At 54.0% G+C, this 21,318-nt stretch overlaps 1 protein-coding gene across 7 annotated transcripts in view; it reads left to right on the top strand.

Moving 5' to 3' along the window:
- SRL (sarcalumenin) overlaps positions 1–21,318 on the top strand; it is a 46,528-nt gene that overhangs the window by 10,875 nt on the left and 14,335 nt on the right. The gene's annotated exons all lie outside the window — the stretch shown is intronic.

The following is a 21,318-nucleotide window of genomic DNA, read 5'->3' as shown; positions in this document are numbered from 1 at the left end:
CCCCCAGGCATCTGGGTCTCCTGCTTTGTCTTTTCATGAGTGGCCGTCTTCATCTGCACCGGGGACCACAGGGCCAGAGCCCCAGCCACTCGGGTCTTTGAGATTCTGTGTGTCGAGGTCCTCGACCCAGCCAGGAGGGCAGGTAGCAGGCAGGAGCAGAAGCTGTTCCCTCAGGGGGTTAGGGACCTAGGTGGGGGGATTCAGCCTTGTGAACGCCGCTGGGCCCTGCCCTTGTCTGCCCTTGAGTTAATTTGGGCCTTGCAGCGCTGCTGTGGCTGGAGCGGTGAGGATTCCAAGCGGCTGTCAGGTGGCTAAGTATGGAAACAGCCGTGTAATTGGATCCTGAGCCCCAAGCCACTGCTGCCCTCTCCCCTTCACAGCCCCTGCCCTGCTCCGCCCAGCCCCAGCTGCCGCCTTGCTTCCACACAGCAGGCCCGGGGACTCTTAGCCTTTTAGGGACATCCTTCATCTTTCCTCCCAACAAGGGAACTGGACATCTGGAACGTTCCATAAGGCCTGCCTGGGGATCTTGCTGTGGGGGAAAGGAGGCAGGCAGGCATTTTGTGCGAAGATCCTGTCTGTGCATGTTCCTTCCTTCCTGGACTCTGCAGTGTGGCCCAGTCCTGGCTTCCAGGGAGGGGTTGTCCACCATGTGCAGGGTCCCCTTTCTCCCCACTCCTGCTCACCAATTGGGCTGTGGGCTCTTCTCCTGGGGGGGGGGGGGTGAATTTTATCACTCTACCAGCTGTAGATTACCGCAAAGGCAGCTGTCTCCTGTACCCGCTAGGAGGTTCCAGCCGTAAGGGTGGCTTCTCCCTGCCCCCATGATGACAGTCCTTCCTACTGGTTGATTTCCCACTGGAATTGTGCCACGAAGTAAATGCCACCTTGCCCAAAGGCAGCAGCTTTGCTCCTGAACTTCCCACCCTATTACTGGACCCTCATTTCCATCCTGCTGCTGGCTGGATGGCAGGCTGACCTTCTGTCTAATCCAGCTTCCTGCTCCCCGGGGATGGAGGGGGCCTTACAGAGCTGTGCTTCCGTCTCTTGTCCCCATGTTGCCCCTGTGGTCCTCTGGACCGAGGCAGCCTCTTCTTGTTCCCTAGCAAGGGACCAAGTACCTCTCCTGATGCTAGGACGCAGCCGGAACTGCCGTGGCCCCATCACCAGACACCTTGTAAGTGTCCACCCCCTGACCCAAGGCCTCTGGGCATTTTGACCGTTGGGGTCCTCCTCTTTGTCTTGGGGACTTGGCCTGGTCACAGTCCTGCTCAAGGACAGGGGAAAGCAGCCTCGAGTATTGTTGAGGTAAGAGAGTGAAAGCTGGAGGAACCAGAGATGTGTACAAGGTCAGGCAGTGAATTAGGGACAGTCTCACCCCTCCTCCAAGAGTGGGGTGGTGGGGGTGGCCAGCGCTGAGAGAGCATTTGGGTTCAAGCTGCTGGCGTCTGTTAGGCTGGGTTCGGGACTTCTTTGCTTCCTGCTGCCTGCATGATGCAGAGGTTGGGGTAGAAGGGGATTCTGAGTCCGTTCCTTCCTCCAGCCTAGCCCTGGTTTGGCCTGCTTGCGGCCTGCTCTGGCCTCCACCCTGCTGTCCCAATAATGAGAAGTTGGTGCATGCTGGGGCTGACCGACCCCTCTGTGAGAGATGAGGGTCTGTCAGGAACCCCTTTGTGGCCCCTCTTCACCCACCCTAGGCTGGCTATTTCCAGAAAGAGGCTGTGTTCGTGTTCCCTCAACAGGGCAGCCCAGCTGCTGCGATCTCCACCTTGGGGAGGGGTCATGAGCTCAGGGGTTTTGGGGAGAGGACAGAAGCCTTTGCAGTGCCCCCCGCAAGGTGTGATTCCTGGCTCGGTGCAGCCAGATGAGCCCACAGGGAGAAACTAGTCTGCCCCTTCCCACATCGAGTCTCCAGAGCACTCACTGGGATTTGCTAATGGATGTGCACGCTTTGCTTAGTGGCCTGTGGAACTAGAGTTTGGGAAATGCTGTTTTTGACCCTCGCCTGAGTGTGGCAATAAAAGTCAGAGAGCTGGTTCAAGGCAGGTCTGAGCTGGAGTTCAGGTGTCCTTGCTCCCCCGGAAGGGGGTCCAGATGAGGCCAGCTGCGTCCATCTGGCTGTTTGGTGCTCACTTAAGTGTAGTGGGCTGGGAAGGAGCCTAATCCCTACAGACACAGGAGGAAGATGGCTGTTGCTCTCTGACAGGGTCCCAGGGCCAAGGACAGGGTCTAGGTGCCGTGGCTCCTGGTCTGGGACGAGGGTACATCCGGGAGAGTGGGCAGGGGTGGGGTCTGCCACTGTGGGGTGCTGGGCTTAGCTCTCTCCAGGACACCTTCCCTGCTCCAAATCCCAATCCAGACCCACTCACAGCACAACCTTATGTTTAAATGCTGCCTGGGTGCAAAGCCTTTTCATTCCAACACCTCACCACATCTCACTGTGTACTAATCATCCCAGATTTATCAGGTACCTCCTGTTGTTTAGGTCTGGTACTGGGGGAGTTCACATGGGCGTTTCGCCCTTGGCATGCTTACAGTCCGGTACAGGAGATAGGGTGTCTTCTGCCTTGTGGCCACACACACACGTGCACACACATGCGCGTGCGTGGGCCACACGTGAGTGTCATGAGGGAAGCACAGGTAAAGTGAGGTAGGGTGGAAGTGCCTGGGGAGATCGGTTTTAACTGAGTGGGTCAGGAACTGTTTACAGATGAGGGAATGTTTGAGATGGGCCTGGAAGAAAGTAGCATCGAGATGTGGAGTGACGGAAGGAAGAAGATTCTACTTTAAGGGAGCAGGATAAACAAACTCATGCTGTCAGGAGAGGTCAGGGCTCTGGGGAGAACTGGGCGAGGATAAGGGCAGGCAGAGCAAAGTGGGGGTCACGGGGAAGGTCCTTGGAAGGCTGGATTGGGCCTCTGAAGGGCCACGTGTGGTCGGCTGATGAGGAGGGCTTTGCTCTGTGGATGGTGGGTAACCTTTGAGGGCTTTGGAAGCATCCGTCCAGCAGGTGTTTGGAGGGAGGGGGAGGACGAGGGAGGCTGACTAGAGGACCTTGTCAGAAATGCCAGTTGGAGTGGGTGTGAGCTCCGCAAGGCAGTTTGGGGGGGTGGGCGGAGAGGAGGGCCAGACCCAGCAGGTAGCTGCGGTGAAGTCCACTGGACCCCAGCGAGCCAGGGCCAGAAGGAGGCCTTGAGGGTCTCGTGTGGGTCACTGGAGGTGTGATCTTGCCAGAAAAATGAATGAATGAATGAGTGAGTGAATGAATGACCAGGAACATTAAAGAACAGATTTTAAAGGCTCAGTTTGGGTCATTATGAATTTGAGGTGCCAGGGAGACATCTGGGTGGAGATCCTGGATGTTGGAGGATGGAAAGTCAGGTCTGGAGGTCCGGACATGAGATTCATTTGGGTGAAGATGAGGCTGTTGCAGAGAGAGGAAAAGAAAAGATACAGGGATGGTCGCTGGGCAGTGCCACATTTGGGCAGTGAGCGGATTTCAGGAAAAGGGGAAGAGACCTGGGAAGAGGCAGTGACCTGGATGGAAGCCAAGGGAAGGGAACATTCTGTGGTTTTTGTTTTTTGTCTTTTTAAATTTTTTAACATTCATTTTTGAGAGACAGAGACAGAGCACAAGCAAGGGTGGGGCAGAGTGAGAGGGAGGCACAGAATCCGAAGCAGGCTCCAGGCTCTGAGCTGGCAGCACAGAGCGTGATGCGGGGCTCGAACCCACGAACTGTTAGATCATGACCTGAGCAGAAGTTGGATGCTCAACCGACCGAACCACCCAGGCACCCTGGGAAGGGCGCATTCTAGAAAGGCGGTCGGAGGGACGAAATGCCAAAGAGATGCTGGGGAAGATGAGGCGTTAGCTTTGATACCCTGAGGTCACAGGCAGAGCACGAGGGCCTTACGTGCATCTAGCGAAGGCGCAGAGGCAACACATTTGGACAGTGGGCTCAGGAGGGATAGAGACGTGAGAGTAAGTGGGCAGGGGGTTTGCGGATGTAGCAAATTTCCTTTTCAACACTAGGAAGACGAAGTGTGTTTATGGGCCAATGGCAAGGGTCCTAGGAGAGACAAGGACTGACAGACACAAGGTGGCGAGGAAGTGACCAAGATGCCAGACGTGCAGGAAGGGTGGGATAGGTCTTAGGAGACACGCCATAGCACTGTGGAGACCTCAGAGGGACACTGCACATTCCAGGCAAACTCAGGAGCCAGCCAGGGAGCTAATATAGGGTGTAGGGATCCTGGCCTACACTACGATTGCCATGGAGGGCCTGGAGGGTCACCGGGTCGGGGGAAGGAACCAGACAGATGTTCCAAGAACCCATGAGGTGGAAAGGGAGGCCGGTTGCCCCAAGTTGCATGGTATGGAACAGCAGGGCCGAGGCCAGAGCCTGGTCCGTGGTGCTGCAGGAACACCCACCAGGCAGAGCCCGGAGACGAAATCAGTGACCCAACCTTTTTGTGTCAGTGAAAGTTGGTGAACGAGCCCCCTCAAGCCAGATGCTGTGGAGAATAGGGCAGAGTCTGATCCCAAGCTCCACCATGTAAGGTGTACGTTCAGCAAATGTCCCCTGGGCCTGCAATGGGACAAGCTCTGTATTTGGACTCCATCAGGATCTGTGACTTAGCGGGAGCTGGCTGGGAGGCACGCGGTGAGTTCCTCGGATGTCGGCCTCGGTTCTCATTCTTCTTGTGGAACAGAGACAGTCCCAGGCTCAGGTTTCCTCTGGGGTTTTTTCCTGGCTGGGAGGACTTGGCCGTGCCCATTGGCGGGACTCATTTTGGGATCGGGGAAGTCCTGTCCCGTTTGGTTTCAGCCCCATCCTCCTGCAGCCCTGAAGGTGGTTTTGTTCAGAGTCAAGGTCCCAGGCAGAGACATGCCTGCACTTGTCAGTTCCCTATCCTCCCTCACAGAGGGCTCCACGGCCGCCTTTCCTGAGCTGCCTGGTCTTAGGGTGGGGGGCTTGGGCTGCAGAAGCAGTCCCTGCTGTTAGGACGTCAGCCGTTCACACCCTCCTAGCCAGGGCCTGCAGCAGCCAGCTGTACAGAGAGCAGGCCACCCTTCCCAGCCGCTCTGGGGTGGGTGTGCCCAGGGGCCTGATCCCGAAGAATCACCACCATGAGACTGTGGTTCCGGCAGCCAGCTCCTGCCTGGCACCACCCCAGAGGCCTATCTTCCCTGGGACTACCTCATCAGAACCACACGAAAACATAGTCTCCATGGCTCTGTCCGCTCCGAATCCTGGTCCCCAGAAGGATTTCGAGTAGAACGCTGGCTTAGCTGGGGCGGGCTCCCTGGCTTCACTGCAAGAATGTTATGCAGTGAGAAAAGGCTTTTCTCCTTCGACACTTTGGGGGACCCTCCCCCCAGGGGTCCTTGTCCTTCACCACCTTGGCGGGACCCTCTTGTCCTCTGTCACTCAGAGCGCTAAAGGGCAAAGAGCAGGTGTGGGTTGTGTGGCCAGCTCTGGGGAGGAGAAGGGCCCGGCGCAGAGTCAGAAAGGGGAGACGGGCCTTCCCTGGGGAGCCCGCCCTGTGTTGGGAACAGAATGGATTCATGAGTAGGGGCGAGGAGCAGTGTATGGTCAGCAAGTGATGTAAGAATGCAACTGCCTTATAATCTGGGTACTTGCCCAGAGAATACAAAGTGTGCGAATTCAAAGGGATACGTGCACCCCTGTGTTTATAGCAGCACTGTTAATACGATAGCCAAATTATGGCAGCAGCCCGAGTGTCCCTTGATAGATGGATAAAGACGATGTGGTACACACACACACACACACACACACACACACACACACACACACACACACACACACAGTGGAATGTCAGTCATAAAAAAGAATGAAATGTTGCCATTTGCAACCACACAGATGGATCTAGAGAGTATAACGCTAAGCGAAACAAGTCAGAGAAAGACAAATACCATGTGATCTCGCTCATATATGGAATTTAAGAAACAAAACAAACAAGCAAAGGGAAAAAATAGAGACAAAGCAAGAAACACACTCTTCACTACAGAGAAAACACTGATGGACACTAGAGGCAGGGGATAAGGGGATGGGGGAAATACAGGGTGGGGATTAAACCGTGCGGTTGTGATGGGCACCGGGTGTTGTATGAATCACTCTCTTCTGCACCTGAATCTAATATTTACACTGTCTGTTCATTAACTGGAATTAAAATTAAAAAGTTAAAACAAAACAGAAAACAGAGGCGCCTGGGTGGCTTAGTTGGTTAAGTGTCCAACTCTTAGTTTCTGCTCAGGTCGTGATCTCATGGTTCATGGATTTGAGACTCAAGTCGGCTCCAAGCTGCCAGTCAGGAGCCTGCTTAGGATTAGCGCTCTCTCTCTCTCTTTCTCTCTCTCTCTCTCTCTCTCTCTCTCTCTCTCCCTCTCCCCCCACCCCTCCCCCACTCTCTCTTACCTTCTCATTCTTTGTCTCTTTTGAAATAAACGAACATAAAAAAGACAAGCGAGATATGAGGTGCAACACAGATCTGGACACGGCGGCAACCGAGAGGGGGCAGGACTGGAGAGAGGCAGGAAAGGGGGTGATGATGGGGACCCCATTCTGAAAAACCAACTTTCTGGCCCCAACGCCAGGCTGTGTTCACCATGAGGTCCTGGTCAGCCACACTGCTCGGACAGGAACAGGCTGTCTCTGCCCCAGGAGCTGACTTCTATTTGGGGAGATGACACACACTGAGAGAAAATGTAACTAACACCCGGGCAGCTCTAGTTGGGAGTTCAGAAGAGGGCTGGAAGGTCGGCCTCACGGAGGGGCAGGGTTTCAGCTGCACTGGGAGGAAGGGGGACAGTCGCTGGACTGTCAGCTCCGAGAGGGCACGGGCTTCGTGTTTGGTTAATTTGCTCACCTCTGAGTCACCAGTGCCTAGCCTGGCGCTTGGTTCACAGAAAGCCCTTAATGTCTGATGAATGAGGGGGTGGTTTGTGCAGGCAGAGGAGGAAGAGCATCTGGAGGTGGTGATCAGAACCAGGAATGGAGGCGCTGGGGGCATTGTACTGGGAGGGGTAGCGATGAGCCCAGCTCTGGCTCGGGTGTGGGGCTCCTGTTGGTGGGGTCAGACCCCCCTGATGGGCGAAAGGCCTGGAACACTGAGCCAGGTGGCTCTCCCTGGGCCCTTGGCATACTGCAGCCCCTCTCCTTCTCCTTCTCAGATATTTTTGGATCCTTCTAGAGCAGGGACTGCATTCTGAGCTCAAACAGGTGCAGGCAAAGTCTGGCCTGGAGTTCTGAGCCCGCAGGAAGTGGGTTGTGTTGGGAGCTCAGGCCAGGGGAGAGCCCTGGGGTTTGGGAGCCCCCTCCCCCCCCCCCCGCCTTTCCACCAGCTCACCGCCAAAACTGCGGCCCCTGGTCCTCCTCCAAGTGGCCATTTGGTTAGGATTTGGCCAGCCCAGTTGTTTCCCATACAAGTTTCCCTAGGTGGCAATAGTTAAAGACTTGACAAAGCCATTGCCTTGAAAATGACCTCTCTGTCCTATGGTTCCCCAACTGCCTGTTCTGTGCACCTGCACCTTCCAGAGAGGCTTCTGGCCACTTCATTGGTCCTTTTTTTTTTTGCCCTCCCACCCCCGGCCCTGTGTTCCCTCCTACCCTTTATTTCAAGTGTCAGGTAGTAGAAGATCGCTTATTTCTCTAGCTTACCTCAGGGGGTCGGGACACCAGGAAGGGGTCTGGAAAAATTGGAGAAGGGTCACAGCACTTGCTGTGGCCTGGGGAGCCCCTCCTGGCCTCAGGAATGAGCCTGGGTACAGGCTGTGAGGGGAGTAGAAGCCCAGTGGCAAATCTACCTTTCTCCTGTCTTCTGCCTCAGTTTCCCTCCTGAATTGATAGTTAGACCAGCAGTCTCTTCACCGGGAGCCCTATCACCTGAGGCTGCCCGCATTGGGAGCAGAGCAGCCTGCCTGGGGTGGGACACACAGCGACCATAGGGCCAAGCAAACACTGGCTTTGTCACAAATTTGCCACCAAGCCCCTTACCATTTTGCACCTGTTTGTTTGCCCATAAAACAAGATAATTATACTTGCCCTATTTACAGCATGGTGTTGTGATGTGACTAAAATTAAAAAAAGGCTATCAGATGCTTAAAATGTTTTTTTGATATTAGATACTTTTTAAGGTTAAAAGGACTGTGACAGTAATTACAGGCTATCGCTGCTGTCCCTGGTCCTCTGGCTTGACACCTGCCACTGGTCTCCTCAAATATCACGAAACATGAACAATGAAGGGAATCTGTCAGCATCTCTGCCCCTTCTCAGGGCTGTTAACATCCTTTGGATTCTCTGTCCTCAAAGAGCTTACAAACCAGGCTGTGGGGGGAGGCAGCCCCCACTCATGACCGGCTGAGGGAACCGTATAAGGCACATGTCACAGGGTCTAAAAATAAGTAGCCTGAGTGTGCAGAGAAGGGGAGTGGGTGGGAGAGGGCCGTGGGGCTGGTGAGAGCACCACCGCTTAGTGTGAGGGGGGTCAGGAAGACCTCGTGGGGCCAGGCCTCAGCGCTGTTCCTGTGTTCCCCTCCTGGGGCCATCGGAACCAGTGACCGTAAACCTCATGCCTTCCAACAACAGAAACTTAACCTCTCGCAGTCTGGAGGCCAGAAGTCAGAAATCAAGATGTTGGCAGGCTTCACAGGAGGATCCTTCCTGCCTCTTCCAGCTTCTGGTGGATCCTTGGCCTTCCTTGGCTTGTAGACGCGTCTCCGATCTCTGCCTCTGTCCTCACGTGGCCCCTCCTCTGTGAGTCTCTGTGTGTCCTCTGCTTTTTTTCTAAGGACATCAGTCATCGGCCTTAAGGCCCACCCTAATGCAGTATGGCCACCGCTTAACTACTTATATCTGTACAGGCCTTATTTCCAAATAACGTCACATTCTGAGGTTCTGGAGGGATGGGAATTTGGGGGTGGAGGGCACCCTTCAACCCCTCAGGCTCCATAGCCTTGGACCCAACGGCTGAGTGGTTGCTGGCTCTGAACATATAGTTCCCGTCTCTCTCCTGGGTGGTAGCCCTCTACTGGGCACAGATGGCACCTGTTTCCTTCGTCCTCTCTCTGGCCCCACCGCCCACGCTATTGCCGTAGCAGCTAATTTGGAGCTCTGCTGACACACCCAGTACAAACGTGTTGAACGAATGGACCGACAGCTGGCTGGGGGCAGGCGATCCCAGGAGGCCACCTAGCCTTGTGCTGGTGCTGGGGAGGATGGCGGGGGGCATGTTCCAGCTCCTTGTTGGGTGTGCTCAGGTATGGATCGAGATAGAGTGGGCCTGTCCTGGGGACAGGAGGCTCTGTTTCTGGGCTGGTGTGTGGTGGAGAAGAGTCGCAGGCCAAGAACCCAGAGACTGAGGCCCAGCAGCGTTAGGCCTAGCTCTCCCTCTCCGGGTGGGTGCCCGGCCCCTTGGAGTCTCCCACCCCGAGTGCAGCAGGAGAGTAAGCGGGGCATGGAGTCACCTCCTAACATTCTGCAGGAGGTCCTTGGAGAGCCAACTTCCAGATGAAGGTTTGCATCCTGCCATCTCTGCCTTTCTGCCCCCTCCTTGCCAGCAGCAGGAACGCCCAGCTGTAAGGATGGGCATGTGGGTGTCCTCGTGGCAGACTTAGGGGTCCCTGACCCCGAGTCTGGGGTGTCAGGGCAGCTCTGGAAACTGGTGGCTGTGGCTCTACTGCCCTGTCTCTGCTTCGTCCTGGTTCTGGAGGAGAGCAGGGTTGGGGACAGGTCTCCACTGTCTGCTAGCCTTTCTAGAAAAGCTGACCGCACTTACCCTGGCATTCCTTGCTCTCCTCTGTCTGGCTTGTCCCTCCAGTTAGATGCTGTGTGCTTAAGGGGAGGGTCTTAAATTCAGGAATGAAGTTCATGGTTATCACAGTAACCTTTTGAGCTGATAAGGCAACTACTCCTAGGACCCTTTGATCACAAAAAGAAAGAAAAAAAGAAAAAAATAGGCCTGGGCTGCTTAAATGACTTGACCCATGGGTACTTTTGTGGTTATGAATCCCAGTCTCAAATCTCCTCTCTTCTGGAACTCTCTGCCACTGAGTTGAGGGAAGGCCTTATATTTTGCTACCATCATCCATCCATCCACCCATCCATCCATCATCCACCTGTCCATCCATCTATCCATCCATCCATCCAAAGTCTGTTCAAGGTACTGGGAAACAAAATCTCTGACGAGGAAACCAAATAAGTAAGTTATTTAGTTTATTGGACAATTATAGGTGCAGTGGAGAAAAAGGTTAGGTTGGGGAGAGGGGAAGGCTAGTTGGGAGACAGTGTCACCAGGGTGGTAGGAGAAGGCCTTGCAGAAATAGTGACAAGGAGCTAAGATGTAGGGGAGGAGAGTGGAGAGCTGGGCAGCTGTGTGGGGAGGGCATTCCCAGCAGAGAGCACGGAGGCCCGGTGCGCTTGCTCATAGAAAGCAAGCCTGTGTGGAGGAGGGGGCCGCCAGAGCATGTGCAGAGAGGGAGCACGTGTGGGGAACAGAGGGCCTGGCGCTCCTCCCTGAGCAGTTTCACAACCCAGGTGAGAGATGTCAAGCTAGGGGTGGGAGAAATGGTTAGGCCGAGGATAGATTTGGAAGGTAGACAACAGGTTTTTTTAAAAAAAGATAGCTTTATTGAGACATAATTCAAATACATATAATGTGTCCATTTAAAGTGTGCAACTCAGTAGTTTTTAGTGTTTTCACAGATATGTGCAACCATATCTCGAGCAGGGAAGGAGCAGAGAGAGAGGGAGCCACAGAATTTGAAGCAGTTTCCAGGGTCTGAGCTATCAGCACAGAGCCGGATGCAGGGCTCGAACTCACAAGCTGTGAGATTATGACCTGAGCCAACGTCAGATGCTTAACCTACTGAGCCACCCAGGCGCCCCAATGTTTATTTTTGAGAGAGAGAGATACACAGAGTACGAGCAGGGAGGTGCAGAGAGAGAGGGAGGCACAGAATCTGAAGTGGGCTCCAGACCCCGAGCTGTCAGCACAGAGCCAGACGTGGGGCTCAAACTCCTAGGCCGAGAGATCATGACCTGAGCTGAAGTCGGCCGCTTAACCGACTAAGCCACCCAGGCGCCCCTTTTCCGTTTTATTATTGATGAAACAAGCACAGAGGAGTTGAGACAGAGGCTCACGTTTCCGCTGCTGATTAGGAGAGCAAATTTGGCCCCTAACTCTGTCCTTCTCTCTTTCTCTTCCTCCCTGAGGGTCCCAGGGGTCCCAGGGCTGCTCCCTGAGCTGGGCAGCTGTTTTCAACCACCAGGCTTCCATTCCTCAGGCAGGTTCTGTGAGAGCCTCCCATCACCAGCCACATCTGCTTCTTTGGGCTCTTCTCCTGGGAATATCCCCTGGCAGGGTAGCAAGGCCAGCTAGACCCCAGACCCGTAATGTCCCCACAGCTGATAAGCACCAGCCTTGCAACAACCCCCGCCCCCCTCGCTGAGTGCAATTCAGTGGCTTTGAGGAATGGTCCAGGAATGGAACTTTTTAAAAAATTTTTATATGTTTTATTCATTTTTGAGAGACAGAGACAGAGCACAAGCTGGAGTGTGGCCGAGAGAGAGGGAGACACAGAATCAGAAGCAGGCTCCAGGCTGTCAGCACAGAGCCCAACGCAGGGCTCGAACCCATGAACCTCGAGATCGTGACCTGAGCCCTAGCCGGACGTTTAACCGACTGAGCCACCCAGGCACCCAGAATGGAACTTCTAACTAAGCTCTTCTCTCATCCTTTTTGCAAATGGCCTTGAGCCACGCCTTGAGAAGGGCTGACCCGGGAAAGAGGCTCACTACTCTCTGGTGCTCTCAGGGCATCCAACAGACATTTGCTGTGCTGCCAGGCCCCGTGCTGGACCCCTGTGATCCCACTGGGGAAACACTGCAGGCCTTGGTCTCAGGGGACTTCTCTTCCATGGGGACACGAGTTAAAGGCTGCCACAGGGAGTGCAATGGGAACACAGAGCAGAAGCGTCTCAGTACTGGGAGGCCCCAGGAGGCCTCCCGGGGATGGGCTTCAAAGCTGAAGTCTGATGTGTGAGCTGGAATTAGCCAGGTCCAGGCAGTGGGGAGTGGGCGACAGTGAGTCTGGCAGGGAGGATACCGGTTGGAAATGCACGAGGGCTGAATGCGGTTTCTTAGAGAATTCTGCAGGTGTTCATTGTTTGAGTCCTGGAGCTCATGGCTTTCTTAGGCACTGTGGGGACACGAAGAGGCTTTGGGACCACAGGTGCACCAGCCAGAGTCAATGACAGCCTAGGAGGGAAGATTGGACACACGCACCCCTGCCCCCCCCGAAGGTCACAGCCACATGGGACAGGGTTGCATCACGTGGCTCAGTATAGACAGTCATGGACACTGAGTCAGCTGAGGTCAGTGAGGGGACCAACCAGGTGGCTTGGAGAGGTGAGAACTGGAAGACGTCATAGAGGCATCGGGACCTGGCAAGAGGGAACAGGTGAGGCCGGACCTGCTGAGAAGCAGGTAGTGGTGTGACCTCTTATGGGTTGGTTCTCACAACCCATGCCTCCTGTGCCTCCAAATGTGGCCTTATTTGGAAATCGGTTCCTTGCAGATGTGGTTAGTTAGCCTGACTGGGTGCCCTTTGAAGTGGAGGAGGAGAGATGCAGAATAGAGACACAGGGAGAAGGCCGTGGGCCACGGAGGTAGACATGGGAGACACACGTGGATAGGCCAGGGACTGCCGGGAACCAGCAGAAGCGGAAGAGGCAGGAAGGAGCCTCCCTGAGCACCTTTGGTAGGAGCACGGCCCTGCGGACACCCTGAGTTTGGACTTCTGGCCTCCAGAATGGAGAGATAATAATACACTTAGGTCTCTCTCTTCCCCTCCCTCCCTTCCTCCCTTCCTTCTTTCCTTCCAGTGTTTTATTAGTTTCAGGTGTACAACATAGTGATTTGAAAGGCTTCCCTGACCAGGAATTGAAACATTCCTGCTGCTTTAAGCTGCCCAGGTTGTGGTGCTTTGTTATAGCAGCTATGGGAAACGATACCAGAGCAGGCTCAGGCTTTGGGGCGGGGGGGGGGGGGGGGGGGGGGGTTGCTTATTGTGTGTGGCCGGCCGGCAGGCAGGCCACTGGCTGGAGCTCCTAGATGTGGCCTGGCAGAGGCTGCGTGGGGCCCTTGGTGTTGATCAGGAAGGGTCATCCCGGGGACAGTGAGTGCGGAATGTTCGCTTGCTCTTGCCCCGCCCTCCGGCCTGCCCTTGGCTTTAACCTTCCTCTCCCCAGGGGAGCCCCGTGGGAACCAGAAGAGTGCTCACCCTGACCTGCCTGGTCACCAGGCTGCTGAAGGAAAAGAAAGGTCTGGGTAGCAAGAGCCTCATTTGCTCTCAGTGTTTGAAGAGACAAGAACCCAGACCCTTGGCGACACTAACTCCAGCAAGAAGCTTCCTTGGGGGTTTAACTGCCTAAAAGGATTTCTCCCTAGGGGTGGGGATTTCCAGAGAGGGGGGCCCTTTGGGAGGGAGAGAGCCACCTCTCACCGGGAGAATGTGGCCCACGTGTCTGAGGGTCAGTGGGCTAGGACACTTGGGGATACAAACCGGCAAGCCTGCTCCCAGGGGAGACATAGGATTTCTAGAACATCCTACCATAGATCGGCCTGGATATTCTTTCCCTGTGGCATTCCAAGCTCTGAAGTCCTAACTGAGGGTAATGGATGGGTTTGCTCTAGAGGCTTTGGGAGTTTGTACCGTTCATGGAGCGGGGAGAAGTCTTCTTCCTTTTCCCTTGTGACCCAGACTCTGGAAGCCTCTTCTCGTTGGGGTTGTTTGGCCTCTGCAGTCCTGAACTCAGAAACTAAGAGTTGATCTCATGTAACTTTCGTGGAACCAGCTGACCTTTGTCCTCCGATGACAGGGACAGTGAATCCCTCCCTGCATCCCCTACCCCCACCCTACCATGATACCAGAGCACCCAGAGTGATGGGAAACACAGGGCTGGGCTGGGTGCAGATGGCCTCGAGGAGCTTGAACCTTACCCCAGTCCTTCCCAAGGTCTCCATCGAGATCTGTGCTCTGGGACCCAGCCTGACGTCAGAGTCCTCAGCTGGTACTCACTGGGAGGCCATGCCTTATAGGAGCAATGAGGGGGAATGAATGAGCGATCCCAGGAATGCTGGGTCTCAGGGCAAGGGCAAGACGTGGGCATAATGCATTAGAAACGTCAAGGAGAGAAGAAAGTCGTAGCTGGGTGGAACCCCATGTGAAAGACCAGGGCGAGGGCTACAGAGACCTTGGTTTAAGTCCAGCTTTTGCTCATTAGGCGGCTTCCAGCTGGCTCTTTTAGCTCTCTGTGCCTCAGTCACCTCTGCTGTGAAATGGATGGATTGGGCTAGTTAATTTCCAAGGTTTCTTCAGCACTACAAATCTCTAACGTGAAAATAATCAAAACAAGAATGAGGTTTGGCGCCACCAATGTAAGGACCCAGGAGTGGAGCACATGTGCTGTGAACTTGGTAAAGTCCTCTGGGAGAGAAGCTGGAGAGATCTGGCATCTTGTCTGGATAGCGGTTTTGCGGGAAGGGTCTATGGGCCGGAGTATGCAGGGCAACTCACGGGGCACAATATTCGTTATTGCTGCTCTAGCCTCTGCCCTTGGTTTGACCTTCCTCCATAACCTTCCCTGAGCAGACTTGGGGGGAAACAGCTTCTCGGTCTTCTGGAGGTAAGATCTGCTCAGGACACCTCACCGCCAAGCAGGTGTGGGGCAGGCCTGGCTCTGTCATTGGGGCCGCCTGTGGTCGTGCAGACCCTTCAAAGCTGTGAAAACATTAGCTCTGATTTCAGCCGAGCGGGACAAGCTGAGTGCCATTCTCTCTCTCTGTCTCTGTGGTGCAGTCAAAGCTACTTTCTCAAGGCCTGAGTCATTCCTAAAGGGCTTATCGCCCTGTGCTCGCTTATTCCAAGGACGACGAGGGCGGTCTGTCACGGTGGTGGCCTCTCTGGTTGTGTTGCCGCTTCTGAGAAGGAAGGGCCCTTAGTTGCTCCTCCTGCAGGCAGCGCCTCTCACCCGTCCTCACACACAGCACACAGAGTGGGCTTCGGCACCCCCTGAGCGTGCATTTGTGCTGGGGGTGACGTGTGGGGTCACTCCTTCAGTGGTGGGGCAAAGGGATCTGGGAGGCAGGGGAGACAGAGGAAGCTATGCATTCCTTCGGAAGTTTCTGGGTGAGGGGCGCCAGGGTGGCTCAGTCAGTTAAGTGTCTGTCTTCGGCTCAGGTCATGATCTTATAGTTCACGAGTTTGGGCTCCGCGTCGGGCTCTGTGCTGACAGCTCAGCCTGCTTCAGATTCTGTGTCTCCCTCTCTCTCTCTGCCCCTCCCTCCCTCCCACTCTGTCTCTCTCTCTCAAAAATAAATAAACATTAGAAAAAAGAAAGAAGTTTCTGGGTGAGTCAGGGCTGACTGGAAGTGGAGGTCGGTCATCACAGGAGTCAACGTGGGGCTCAGCAGGGCGAGATCTGGACTCCAGGAGTGTTGACAGCTGAGGCCCATTCCTGTCCCCGGGCCAGCTGGAACCTTATGGAAAGAGTCAGGCTACCCCCAACACGCCCACAACTCCTTGTCCAGGCTGCTTCTGGCCGCATAAAGGGGATAAAGAGCCCTGGGCAGAAAGACCACTGACCTACCCCCCACCCCCCCCCCCACCGAAACAGCGGGTAGGAAGGATTAGAGTGAAGGTGAGCCAGCTTGGCTCCTGTCCAAAGCTTGTTCTGTTTTGGCCCACTCAGTGAACTTGGGATTTGGCCTGGCATCTTTGTTCTTCTAGGAAATGAGCATTATTATATCTAACATTGTAGAATGCTTTTAAACGTTATCTGATGCTTAAAATACTTTGAAAGGGTTGGCAAAGGAGGTATTATTACCTGCATTTTATGGACCAGTGGAGTTGGTGCGGGGGCGGGGGGGGGGGGAGGTGTTGAGGAGCAAGGTCACACTGCTGGTTAGTGAGACACTGTAGAGCTGTCCTGACTTCTGACCACATCCAGAAGCCAGTCTGGCTCTGGGTCTCATGGCAAAGGGAAGCCCCGAGATGTGGTTCGGGTCCAGGCTGGGAAGGCATCACGTCCATTTTCCAAGCTTGAGAATTAAGCAGACTTCCCCTCACTTCCCCCCCACCTTGGGGTTGACGTGGGTCTGATGTCATTGTTACCCCCACATCCAAGCCTCTGGTGGTTCTGATCTGATCTCAAGGCATCCGTCTGACTGTGACCTCGGGGAGCCACATTGCTTTGGCTCTTAGCGGGTGTCTCCATGCCTGGTGACCAGAAGTCCAGCCATAGCCCTCCCAGAGGCCAGCCTCTGGATTGCAGGGGGATTCCATGTCATTGGGTGGGGAGGTGGGGGGGTGGAGGAAGCCAGCCACCTGTCTCAGGATCCAGCCTCCATCTCTCCCTCCTTCCTTCCCTCTCCTGCCCAGCTCAGTCCCTCTGAATGGAGGAAGTATAGTCCAGTGACTCCTACAAGGATTTCTATTCACTTCAGGAAGGGCTGATCTCTGGGAAAACTGGATTTTCCACAGGGTATCCTGTTGGTAATTAAGTCACACTGAGGGGTTAGGACTTTGATGGTTTACTTCTTCCAAACTCATTTGCCTTTCAAATGTGAGTGCTCATCCACATCCATGAATCCTCTGGGCATCAGCAACAGGAATGGTTGTGGGATTGTGGGTGATTTCTCTCTGTACCCCCCGAAGCAAGAATTCCCAGGAATTAAGGATGGGGAAGGGGGATGGAGTTCTTCTGTCAATTCTCTGGACTTTGTGGGTTAAAAGCAATGGTCTTGAAGTCTTAATCCTTTTTAAAGGGAGAAGGAAGAGGGTACAGTGAACAGTTGCTTATCCTGAGGCTGGCTCACCCCCTGTCCTTTCTGGGAATTGGTGTCCTGGTGCTGGGAAAGCCCATGGACTCAGAGTTGGTGGAGTTCTGGGCTTCTAGAACCAGCCCACTGCTAATTGGTTTAACCAGACCTGTGACCTTGGAGCAGTCACTCCTCAGAGTTTCAGGCTCTGGATCACAGTGAAATCAAATGGCTCGGTCTGTGAGGGGGTCCCTTTGGACTCCCAGTCCCATGGTGTCCTGGTCATTGTGTGCTGTCTCCTGGGTGAATCGTTTTGGGGCCAGAGTCCAGCCAGGGACTAGCTGTCCTGGTGGGATTAACCTTGACTTCAGGAGCTTGGCCAGGAGGCCAAAGAAACCTTCCAAAGATGGCTGCCTCACTCACTGCACCCTGGTCCCCTTGTCCGGGGTGGAAGAGGTAAAGGCTAACAGAATGGCGAGAGAGAGGGCCTCAGGGTTCTGGGAGGATGTGGACGCTTTCTTCTAGGGTCCTTCTCAGTGTTGGCATCTGCAAAGCTGTCTGAAGACTCATCCAAGAAGCGAAGGAACAAAGGGCCCTGAGTGGTGAGCGTTTGCTCTGTAAATAAGGTCAAGAAAAAAATGTCTAAGACACCAAAAGAGGCTGCCGACCATTGGCCCGTCCAGGAGCGTTCAGAGACAAGACCTAGGACACAGAAGGGGTCGGTGTGCTGCTCTGACTCCGTTTCTGAAGGGTGCACTTGAGGCACGGCTGATGAGCTGTCTGAGTGTTGGGGTGAAGGACAGCCTGGTGAAAGACGTGGGACCGTCTGGATGCAAGACTGGTATTCCTGACTCCTGGGTACAGATGTGTCCAGGGTTAGAACTGGAAAGTGATTGTCCCCCTGGGGCTTTATTACTGATGACTCATCTGCATAATTGTGTCTGAGTGACAGTCAAAGGTATTTTACCTGTGTGTGACTTTGTGGACTCAGTAGTTTCAGTTGGATGAGAAGACGTGGAGGATAACCTTGGCCAGTCCTTAGAAATGTGTGCTGAGGAGTCTTGGGCAGGTGGGATTGAGTTTACCTTCTATTCCGTGGAGGCACCGAATACATTCAGCACCTCGAGGTGGGTTCAAAACAGGTCAACTAAGCAGCATCTCGGGTTCTGACCTGCCGATCTCCGGCTTCAGCTTCAACACAGACTCCCTGATGCCTGGCACGGAGGGTTGTCACACGTTAGTGCTTGTTAGAATCACCTTCTGAAACACGCAGATTCATGCTGACCCAAACCTCAGAGGTTGGGCGTCTGTGCTTGGAAAGCCCTGCAGCTCTTGGATACCACCCGCGTGTGGCCCGGGAGCTCTGCTCTGTTTCTTGGCCCAAGTTCTAGCCCATCCCTGGAATGCTTGTCGGGCAAACAACTGGACTTTCCCATGTCTGCTTTAAGAACATGAAACTCCTTTGGGAAGCGTGAAGTTCTGCGTGAAGGAAAGACACCACCCAGCTCCGTGCTGGGCACACGATGGTCAGCAAAGTCAGCAGATGCCACAGTGGGGGATCCTTGGGCTGTTGGGGAAAATGATCAAGAGGAGGCTAGTGGAAATTTTAGGGACAAGGCGAGAGAGGCAGAAGCAGTGGCTGTCACCCCCCCTCCTTAGGCAGTGGGACTGAATAGTTCCCAAGAGGAGCTGCTGGCAGGAAGTAAAGGGGTGGCTGAACCCCAGTTCCTTTATCTTCCTGCACCCCCTAACCAAGTCCATGGAACTCTAGCTTTCATGGGACATGGTTTGTAAGCTACATGGGAGCAGAACAAACTCTAGACTGAGGGCCATGAACCTGGGCTCTGTCCCAACCCTACCTTTGACCTTGGGAAAGTCTCTCAAGCTCCCTGGCCAGAGCTTCCCCCTCTGCGGTTGGACGCAGCAAGGCCCTTGGTGACTCCACAGTTTTGAGTCCATGTGGAAAGTGCTTTGCAAAGGGTTAGGAACTGGGAACAATCAAGTGTTTGGTTGGTAGTAGAAAGAGGAATTGAGCCTGGGGTCCCTGCTGGGACTGTGGAGGGGGCAAGCCACCGAAACTGACCACAAAGATGGCAGAGGTGGTGTCGGGAGAGAAAGCAGAGCCGGTTTATGCCATGCTCTGCCCGGAGTGTGAGTGGGGCTCGGGCCTCAGGCTGTCCAGCACGCGGGCCTTCCCGTGATCTCTGGGGTGGAGCTGGGGGCTTGCTATTCATGTACTCTGACGTAAGCACCCGGGCCTGTCCAGGGGCAGGGCGGCTGCCTTGGCAGCCGCGCCTACAGTACAGTACTGCGTGTCCTGGGGTGGACCAAGACTCATCTTACCGGGCTCAACTCATTCAGGGTATCCTGGGTCCTCTGTGCCCTCCCCCACCTCCTCCAGGGGCCATTGGGGGCTCCAGCTAGATGCTGGAGAGATCAGGGAAGAAGGGAAGACACTGGATTTGATTTCATGGAATTACACTGAATTTAATCAGAGGCTCTTGAAGCCTTTGACTGCCTCCCAGAGGAGAGATCAGGCCCAATGGCACAGCTGCTTCCTGGGGATTGGGCTCTGGGGGCCCGATGGCATAGCTTGTTTCACGGAGGGACTTTCTGTCAGAGATGTTATTTTTAGCCTGGAAAAGAAGGTCACAGGGCATGAAGGCATCACCCTTGGTCTCTTTTGCTCCAAATTGCTTAGCAGGTCAGTGACGGCTTGACATTAAATCGTAAAACCCAGGAAGGGTGTGGATATAAATGTGTATACACACACGCACATACCTGAATTCCTGTCCGGGTCCCAGGAGTGCAGTGAAGTTCGTGGCAAGCCCCCAAAATCTGGGGTCCTCATTTCCCTTGGGATTATGTAACCCTTTTACTCTTACCAGGGACAGAAGGTATTTTATTAGAAATTAGAAACTTATTAGAAATTTATTAGAGAATATTAGAAACACCTCAAGTGGTCAGACCCAGAGTATATTCCACCCACCATCCCCACCATCACCATTATCTCCACCATCACCATCATCACTGTCACCACCATCATCATCATCACCAACACCATCACCACCATCACCATCCCCGCCATCATCATCATCAACAGTAGAAGGCAAAAGGGACCTGTGGAAAGGGCTGGATTCACCAGAGGAGGAGCCTGGATTGCTGCTGTTCCAAAGGCACAGGCCAAGCCTTGGGTGACTCATCCAAATTGGAAGCCCCCCGTGGGCACACGAGTCAGGAGGGCCAGGAGCAGAAGCCTTGGGTTTAGGATTATTTGGTTTATCAGTGGTTTGCAGCTTTGGCTGCATGTTAGAATTACCAAGAAATTTTTTTATTAAAGTTCTGATGCTGGGGATACATCCTAATTCAGTCAGAACTTCTGAGGAGAGAGGAGGAATGGCACAAGAACTGGGTGATTCCAATGTCCAGCCAGTGCCCAGAACCAGCGGTTCAGACGCAGTTTTATCAGGTGGTGTAGACTAGTGCTTCTGGAAACCAACTGCCTGGGCATCTTGTGAAAATGCAGATTCTGATTCAGTGGGTCTGGGCCAGGGTCCCAGAGCCTGCATGTCTCCCTAGCTCCCAGGTGATGCCGGTGTTGCAGGTGCCTGGACCACACTCCGAGGCGCGGTACCCTGCTCCAGGGCCAGGCAGTCTCCTCTGAAGCTCTGTGGTTAAACGGCCTCCGCCAGTTACCAGCTGCGTGTTGGGCAAAGCATTCAGTGTCTCAGATTTCAGTCCTCTCAGCTGTAACACGGGGATAAGCGTAAGACTTGTCTTACAGAAGCAAGTGACATTAAATACATTGAGTAAGATCAGTTCATGTTTTATTTATATAAAGTGCTTAAGCATTGCCTGGCGCTCTGAATAATTCTGCACATGTATCTCATATGAAATATATTACATGTGCCTTGCTGCTGAGAAGGACTGTCAGTCTCTTTGGGTTAAACCAAGTTCCCACCATAGATTTCTCTCCAGGGAGTCGAGGGGTCAGAGATGCAGCAAAGAATCAGGACATATAGGTATTCTGGAGGCAATGAAGGAAAATTTTAGTGAGTAACCTCCAGTTCTCCCTCTCTGAGGGACCAGAAATTCTTATTGTACCCGGATGTCACCACAGACCTCTCCATAGCACTTTCTGTGGGCCAGGCAGTGTCCCAGGCTTGGGGAACACAGGGAGGATTAAGCCTTGGCTCCCATGGTTCAGGAGCGGAGAGAAGGCATGTGCAGGGAGGGGTGCGAAGGGATTCTCCTGTGCACCCCTAAACATAGTTGGCGTGGAAGGCCTGGATGAGGAGTAGGTAATTCTGGGTTCCAGTCACCCAGATGGTAATCGAGGAGGTTGGCTGAGGTCATGAACGTCAAAGTGTCCTATCAGTGTAAGTGGTTCCTTTATAATTAAAGGCGTCTGAATTTCCTCCTTCTGAATTTGATAACAGGTTGCCACTGTGGGGATTAATGTGAAAATATTTGTTCC

This window comes from Panthera pardus, unplaced genomic scaffold (assembly GCF_024362965.1).
Source record: "Panthera pardus isolate Hobbes unplaced genomic scaffold, ASM2436296v1 HiC_scaffold_4, whole genome shotgun sequence".
Taxonomy (NCBI): Eukaryota; Metazoa; Chordata; class Mammalia; order Carnivora; family Felidae; genus Panthera; species Panthera pardus.
The sequence above is the reverse complement of the archived record's forward strand: the minus strand, read 5'-3'. Positions and strand labels throughout refer to the sequence as shown.